Here is a 9025-nt window from a genome sequence, read left to right on the forward strand (position 1 = left end):
TTGAAAGCTACTTACAATATGCCTAGGTTACATTAATTTCCCCTGATGGCAGCAATGTTCCACTTTCAGCTGGAATTCACGGTAGGCCTACATCAAAACCACGTGTCTTCTTTAGATTTCAGTTCCCTTTATTTATTCACACAGTTCAGCAGCGGCATTTATTCAGAATCAGAGCCCAAATTAAAGCTGCATTACCCAGCAGAAAAATAGATGCACTATAAATGGTTTTGTAGGCCTATAGCAGTCACGAACATGAGCATAGTTGTGGAAATGCTGGTGTTAGAAAACAAAGTTGACGGGAATTAAAGTGCTGCAAATCTAGCATTAAAGGTTAATTTAAGAAGCTTCTCACCAGTCATTTGTCGCCTGGTCGCAGTGTCGAGTTTTTTTTAAAGTAGTTCACTAGTCGTAGCGTGCAAATAAATTGCAGTGTCAGAATTCTGAGAATTTTGTCAGCATTCAGATTTCTCAGAATTCTCTTACACTGCAAATTAAAGCGCTACTACTAGCAAACTAGTTTCAGCGTGACTGGAGAGAACTTCCTTAAATTAACCTTTAATGCTAGATTTGCATCAACGCTATTGTGTGAATTAGTATGGTTCTCTTTCATGGAAGCCGGAAGTGGGAGATTCCTTATTTTTTTTACCATTATTGTTTTATTAACAAATTTCTCCTACAGGGGATTGATAAAGTTCTATCTAGACTATTGAACAGAAAGAAACACTTGGTCATACTTTACACACTTTACCACTGAAACATTCAGAAGAGTCACGTGGACGAATCCGTAAATAACTGATTTCATTGGTTGTTGCGTTAAATCTTACCCAGATACAATAGGGCTATTTTCTGATTGGCTTTTATGTAGCCCCTTTCGTTTTTTGATTGGCTGGTAAGAGGCAGGCTCGACTGAAGACTCCCGAGGCAGCAGGAGATGTACTTGATGAATCCTGTCGATTCCATAGCGAGTGCGGCGCTTCTGCAGATTAATTTAATAATGATCAATGGAATTTTACTGGGGCACTGGAGACTTTTACTGGGGCACGTGCCCCAGTAAAAAGGGGCTGACGACGCCTCTGGACATGATATTTTAAAGGGCTCATGTCGCCACCAGGTGTGGGTGTGATTAGCTGGTACAAGCCGTTTGGCAAAGGTAAGGAATGATTTTCACAGTAACATCACAAGTGGGCGTGCCCACCTAGATGTCTACCCAGTGGACTGTGGCAAACGTTGCTCATCTATCCTTCATATGTGGGAGGGTGGACACATCCACTTGTGATCTCACTATGAAAATCATTCCTTCCCTGTGCCAAACGGCTTGTACCAGTTAATCTCTCTCTCTCACACACACACACACACACACACACACACACACACACACACACACACACACACACACACACACACACACACACACACACACACACACACACACACACACACCTTGGGCCTCTACGAATAGTCAAATCTCCTAACCTTTATTCCTCCTGTCCTTAACCTTTGTGGAAAACGTAATCGGGTCAAGGAGAGATGAAGAGGTGCTTCCTTTCGAACATAGGAAAAGACATCAATTTAAAATTAATTCGACTTCACTCTTCCTAACCGACGTCATTGCGCGAAAGCGGGTATGGCCGACCTCTAGCGTCTCTAGTGTGAAACCACAATTGTCTGAAGATTGACGAAAACAAGCGCTCTTTGATCCATGCGTTCTTGTATTGATTTCAATCATGTTATCGCCAACAGTGAGAATCCCTTCGGTCGGACTTGGCCAACGGGAATATTTTAGGCCACTTGAATTCCAATTCAAATTTGAAAACTAAACTAAACTTATGTTGATGTTGAAATTAACTGCCAGTCTTTCTTAAATGTGAAGTCAGCATTTTATTTTCTTATGTTGTTTTTTATGTGGTTACTAACCAGCAATAAATTAATTAATTTATGTTCAAATTGTTTTCTAGAATTGGTATCCATTATTATCAATTGTATTTTCTTCACTTCTATTCTTCTGCTTTACCGCGTCGCTCATGCGTCTTCGCGTAGTGTCGGTAAACTTCGTCGGTTGCATGTTGCTTTAAATATTGCTGCCGTAAAGGATTATGGGATACCACCATCTCCTTTCGCAAAGGAAGCTCAGGGCTGTTTCCCAATGTCAAGGAAGCATGCTCGTGCTCAACGGCCGCCCTTTTAAGGACGCTACGTCATAGAACGCCGACAAGCACTGTTCCAATGTTGAGGACACTCGAAAGCCGCGCCATTTTTGCGTCCTTTGTTTTTGAGAATTCCGAGATTTTTCAAGGATGCATCGCTGCATCCTAGACGAGCCAAAACTACCCACAATCCTCTGCGTTCACTGGGCGGGTTCTTGAAAATGGCAGAGAAGTACACGTTCAAACGAAGTGAAGTTATATTAGTTTTCAGAAATATTTTGTGCCGTATTGCTTTTTATAGATTCATCATGTTAATGCAAATAATCAAACCTAAAGACTGTTGGGCAAAATAACCTGCTGAGTACATCACATGTACATTACAAATATAGCTAACTCCTACCCTAGCCTGGTGAGCACATCACATGGCAGTCACATTACAATATAGTCAACTTTTAACACATAACACAAACATGATAATATAGTCAGGTCAAGGCCAGAGCCAAGGCCCCATTTCCCAAGCAGGCAAATGGTAGACACTCTAGACAATGCACCAGTCATCCTCAAGAACGGGAGAGCCACATTAATTTATCACACAGGAGACATTTTGAGAGCTCTCCCCCGTTAGGAGGAACCAAGAGATACACCTGCCCATACCAGGGGCCTGAGAGCCACATTAAATTATCACACACAAGACACTTCGGAGGGGCACTCCCCCGTTTAAATTTATCACACAGGAGACATTTGAGAGCTCTCCCCCGTTAGGAGGAACACAAGAAGATCCAGGGCCTGGGAGCCAAGGTCCAGCAAAAACACACAGAACCACACACATCTCAAACGCACACACCTCATCAAGAGGAGGATACAGCATAAAACTGTATCACACAGGGACTCTTGATCTTCTTCTGAAGCAGACCTTCCACGGAGGCGAAGCTCTGGACGAACCATCAGCGCTGATTAGGGACTTAGACATATTCGATCTCTCACGCTTTATGACTCTGTATAACCGTTGCCACTTTACTTAATAAATCCAAGGTCCTCGTGCCGACAGACTTTATTACCTCTCCGTCTCATTTCATCTGGTCCAGTAACTAGACAGACCGTTTTTCCCCTCAAGACCTGTGCCACTTTTCAAACGTTTTTGCAACTTAATGATACGTTGCTATATTTTGCATGGACGTAGCTGGTGTTAAACACCACTGTCACCAATGTCAATTTACTCGCTCACAATATTACATTATTTATGTATACCTATTTATGTTTGTGTTGAATCGTTTTTTTTAGGGTCAGCCCAGCAAACGGAGGCTTTTGTGCGCCTTAGGGTGGCGCACAAACATTTGTTTGCCGGTGGAAGGGATAGTGCCACTATCCAATGTTGTAAAATTAATACACAACCGATCATTTGCAATGTTTGTAATTTTTAATGAACGTATATAATTGTATTTTATATGATAAACGTATGTGTTCAAAGCACTGGTAGATTGTAGGCATATATGAATGAATTAATCAGATCAGTTAAATAATATATCCAAATAAATACACGTTTATCATCTTTCTTTGTCTTTTCCCCCCTGCATAATAGTAATCAACCGTACTGTAAATGTGATGCATGAATTAAGTTCTCAGACAATTTCACTTAGTTTTATAAAAATTGAATGGATTTTCCTTTTAATAAAGACAATTCGATCAACCACAACAAAGCTTTTGTGACTTCCCCAAAGAGGCTCCATGCGAAGGAGACATGACCGCATTCATAACAGACAAAAGTCAAATAAATATCGATCAGCTTGATTGCTGCCATGTTTTATTCATAAGCGCACATGTGTGTACAAGCGGACACGCAGTATTAAAAAGCGGAAGCGCTTCCACACTACCAAGTCGTTCCCAAAGTCCGACGATACAAACGCTAGGAAGCACTCGAGCTAGCATTCTAGTCTCATCTCCATAGGACGCGACTAGCAAGGACGCGTCCTAGCAAGGCTGGCTGCAGCCTTCACTTTGGGAAACAGCCCAGGAGTAACCTATGCTAAAGGAAGGTTAAAGGAAGCATCGAAGCTCCTTTCCTAAGCATTATTAGAATTCGAACCACCTTTCCTCCAAACATTTCCGGGTCATCTCCATAGGAAAGGAAATTTCCTATGCAAAAAAGAGAATTCGTAGTGGCCCCATGGTGGCATGACCTGAGCCCTTTAAAGGAGAAATAGTATAGGCCTACCACCAGGTGAGAGTGGGATTAGCCTTTCCAAGCCGTTTCGAAAATCTGGTGGGCGTGTCCACCTAAATGTGTGCTGGATAGATCAATCTACCAGCCTACCCAGTGGACTGAAGTAAACGTTGCTCATCTATCGAGAAGGGTCCATCTGCAGGCTTGGGCGTTTCCGTCATGATACAAGAACGCCCTTTAGGCGTTCCAGGTGTTTCAAAAGGCATACTGGGTTTCTCAAGGCATATTGCGAAGCACAGTCGCAAGGCATACTATGCTTTCCTTCCTTATTGGCAATTTTACCTCATTAGATTTAGCAATCATGGAGCCCCCTAACGCTAGTTCTATGCTACCCGTACTAGTGATGCCGAGATGATGCCTCATGAAACGTCAAAGCCTCGCAGCCAGATGAACCATCAAAGTGGTTCGACCCCGAAGCTTCTAATTAGTACGCTAGGGACACCTAGTGGTGAATGAAATTATGATGAAAGAGTTTCCTGTGATGATTGATGTTTGCTTCGTCAAACAAACGTCATCAAAACATTTGAGAATTAAAGTCATTTCAGTGATACATGTGAGGGTGCCGTTCATAAATATCTCCCGAGCTCATGGTAGAAAACAAATCATTTGACAAAGATTTTAAGTCATCCCGGGCTAAATAGAATACAGTCTCAAATACAGTAGTCTACTAATAATTGTAATAATATAACTGCATGATGACTGAGAATGAGTGATTAATAACATAGCCATTAAAGTGATCTTGGAACTGGGTAGTGTCTTCTTTTTGCAAAAATGTGCCAATTGTGAACCCATATCGCGGAACAGCCTGAGATGAAGCCTCGAACGTCACACGCTACGTCATTCCGCCTATGTGAATCCTACTCGATACGGAGCCCGATGCCTATGGCAAGCCGAATTGTCATTTATTAACTAAGTTTGACTATCCAGAATTTACATTGCAGATATCTGCAATTCAGTTTCGCCTAGTCAAAACTAACATTTCGGATATCCGCAACTACATTCCTCCTATCCGCAATTGTCATTTCAGATATCCACAAAGACATTCCTCCTAGGCGAAATTACGTCATTTTCGCCATTCATGTCTATGGGGTTTCTCATTGCGGATATCTACAATTCAGTTGCGGATATCCACTTTGTGAATTACGGATATCTGCAACTGAATTGTAGATATCTGTAATTCCAGTTTGAGATATCTACAATTTGATTCTGACTAGTCATAATTCCAGTTCAAGATATCTTTAATTCACCTCAATTCAAGATATCTACATGTCCCTTTTCAGATATCTTAAATTAAGTTTTGACTAGGCGAAATGAAGTTGTAGATATCTCTAACTGGAGTTACGACTAGTCAAAATGTATGGCATATGGCAAGCCGAATTGACATTTATTAACTAAGTTTGACTATCCGGAATTTACATTGTAGATATCAACAACTTCATTCAAGATATCTGTTACGTAGTTGTGACTAGTCGAAACGACAGTTAGAGATATCTGTGACGTAGTTTTGACTAGTCGAAACGATAGTTAGAGATATCTGTAATTCAGTTTTGACTAGGCGAAACTGAATTATAGATATCTGCAATGACTTCAAGGAAAACGACATTCAACTCGTCACACATCTTAAATGACAATTGCAGATATCTGTAATTCAGTTTCGCCTAGGCAGAATGAAAGTTAAAGATATCTCAAACGTCATTTGAGTGTTGGGCATTACGTTTTAGATATCCAGAATTACGTAATTTCCCCTTGCCGCCATAATCAAAGAAGAAGTGGGTTCATTTCCGAATGGAATAAGAAAGGAGCAGTCATGGCGTTGGCTGTGATCGAAAAGATCACGAGAAAATATGGAGCGATGTAATCAGTGAATTGTGTGAATGATGATTGAACGAGGAGCTGCTCCGCTCCCGCTTAAAGTAAACGGTCCTATAATTTTTCATTACAGATATCTGAAACGTCATTACAGATATCTGAAACGTCATTAGAGATATCTGAAACGTCATTTCGCCTAGTCAAAACTCGAATTCAAGATATCTTTAATTCAGTTTCGCCTAGGCAGAATGAAAGTTAAAGATATCTACAATTGTAGATATCTCTAATCAAAATTCCTTTCAAGATATCTATAACTTGATATTAGATATCTACAACGTCATTTCGCCTAGTCGTAACTCCAGTTAGAGATATCTACAACGTCATTTTGACTAGTCGTAACTCCAGTTGGAGATATCTACAACTTCATTTCGCCTAGTCAAAACTTAATTTAAGATATCTAAAAAGGGACATGTAGATATCTTGAATTGAGGTGAATTAAAGATATCTTGAACTGGAATTATGACTAGTCAGAATCAAATTGTAGATATCTGAAACTGGAATTACAGATATCTACAATTCAGTTGCAGATATCCGTAATTCACAAAGTGGATATCCGCAACTGAATTGTAGATATCCGCAATGAGAAACCCCATAGACATGAATGGCGAAAATGACGTAATTTCGCCTAGGAGGAATGTCTTTGTGGATATCTGAAATGACAATTGCGGATAGGAGGAATGTAGTTGCGGATATCCGAAATGTTAGTTTTGACTAGGCGAAACTGAATTGCAGATATCTGCAATGTAAATTCCGGATAGTCAAACTGAGTTAATAAATGACAATTCGGCTTGCCATACAATTCGGCTTGCCATTATGGCAAGCCGAATTGTCATTTATTAACTCAGTTTGACTATCCGGAATTTACATTGCAGATATCTGCAATTCAGTTTCGCCTAGTCAAAACTAACATTTCGGATATCCGCAACTACATTCCTCCTATCCGCAATTGTCATTTCAGATATCCACAAAGACATTCCTCCTAGGCGAAATTACGTCATTTTCGCCATTCATGTCTATGGGGTTTCTCATTGCGGATATCTACAATTCAGTTGCGGATATCCACTTTGTGAATTACGGATATCTGCAACTGAATTGTAGATATCTGTAATTCCAGTTTCAGATATCTACAATTTGATTCTGACTAGTCATAATTCCAGTTCAAGATATCTTTAATTCACCTCAATTCAAGATATCTACATGTCCCTTTTTAGATATCTTAAATTAAGTTTTGACTAGGCGAAATGAAGTTGTAGATATCTCCAACTGGAGTTACGACTAGTCAAAATGACGTTGTAGATATCTCTAACTGGAGTTACGACTAGGCGAAATGACGTTGTAGATATCTAATATCAAGTTATAGATATCTTGAAAGGAATTTTGATTAGAGATATCTACAATTGTAGATATCTTTAACTTTCATTCTGCCTAGGCGAAACTGAATTAAAGATATCTTGAATTCGAGTTTTGACTAGGCGAAATGACGTTTCAGATATCTCTAATGACGTTTCAGATATCTGTAATGACGTTTCAGATATCTGTAATGAAAAATTATAGGACCGTTTACTTTAAGCGGGAGCGGAGCAGCTCCTCGTTCAATCATCATTCACACAATTCACTGATTACATCGCTCCATATTTTCTCGTGATCTTTTCGATCACAGCCAACGCCATGACTGCTCCTTTCTTATTCCATTCGGAAATGAACCCACTTCTTCTTTGATTATGGCGGCAAGGGGAAATTACGTAATTCTGGATATCTAAAACGTAATGCCCAACACTCAAATGACGTTTGAGATATCTTTAACTTTCATTCTGCCTAGGCGAAACTGAATTACAGATATCTGCAATTGTCATTTAAGATGTGTGACGAGTTGAATGTCGTTTTCCTTGAAGTCATTGCAGATATCTATAATTCAGTTTCGCCTAGTCAAAACTGAATTACAGATATCTCTAACTATCGTTTCGACTAGTCAAAACTACGTCACAGATATCTCTAACTGTCGTTTCGACTAGTCACAACTACGTAACAGATATCTTGAATGAAGTTGTTGATATCTACAATGTAAATTCCGGATAGTCAAACTTAGTTAATAAATGTCAATTCGGCTTGCCATAAAGTTAAAGATATCTACAATTGTAGATATCTCTAATCAAAATTCCTTTCAAGATATCTATAACTTGATATTAGATATCTACAACGTCATTTCGCCCAGTCGTAACTCCAGTTAGAGATATCTACAACGTAATTTTGACTAGTCGTAACTCCAGTTAGAGATATCTACAACTTAATTTCGCCTAGTCAAAACTTAATTTAAGATATCTGAAAAGGGACATGTAGATATCTTGAATTGAGGTAAATTAAAGATATCTTGAACTGGAATTATGACTAGTCAGAATCAAATTGTAGATATCTCAAACTGGAATTACAGATATCTACAATTCAGTTGCAGATATCCGTAATTCACAAAGTGGATATCCGCAACTGAATTGTAGATATCCGCAATGAGAAACCCCATAGACATGAATGGCGAAAATGACGTCATTTCGCCTAGGAGGAATGTCTTTGTGGATATCTGAAATTACAATTGCGGATAGGAGGAATATAGTTGCGGATATCCGAAATGTTAGTTTTGACTAGGCGAAACTGAATTGCAGATATCTGCAATGTAAATTACGGATAGTCGAACTGAGTTAATAAATGACAATTCGGCTTGCCATAAAAATGACGTTGTAGATATCTCTAACTGGAGTTACGACTAGTCAAAATGACGTTGTAGATATCTATTATCAAG

The sequence above is a fragment of the Gadus chalcogrammus genome, chromosome 19 (genome assembly GCF_026213295.1).
Source record: "Gadus chalcogrammus isolate NIFS_2021 chromosome 19, NIFS_Gcha_1.0, whole genome shotgun sequence".
In the NCBI taxonomy this organism is placed as follows: domain Eukaryota; kingdom Metazoa; phylum Chordata; class Actinopteri; order Gadiformes; family Gadidae; genus Gadus; species Gadus chalcogrammus.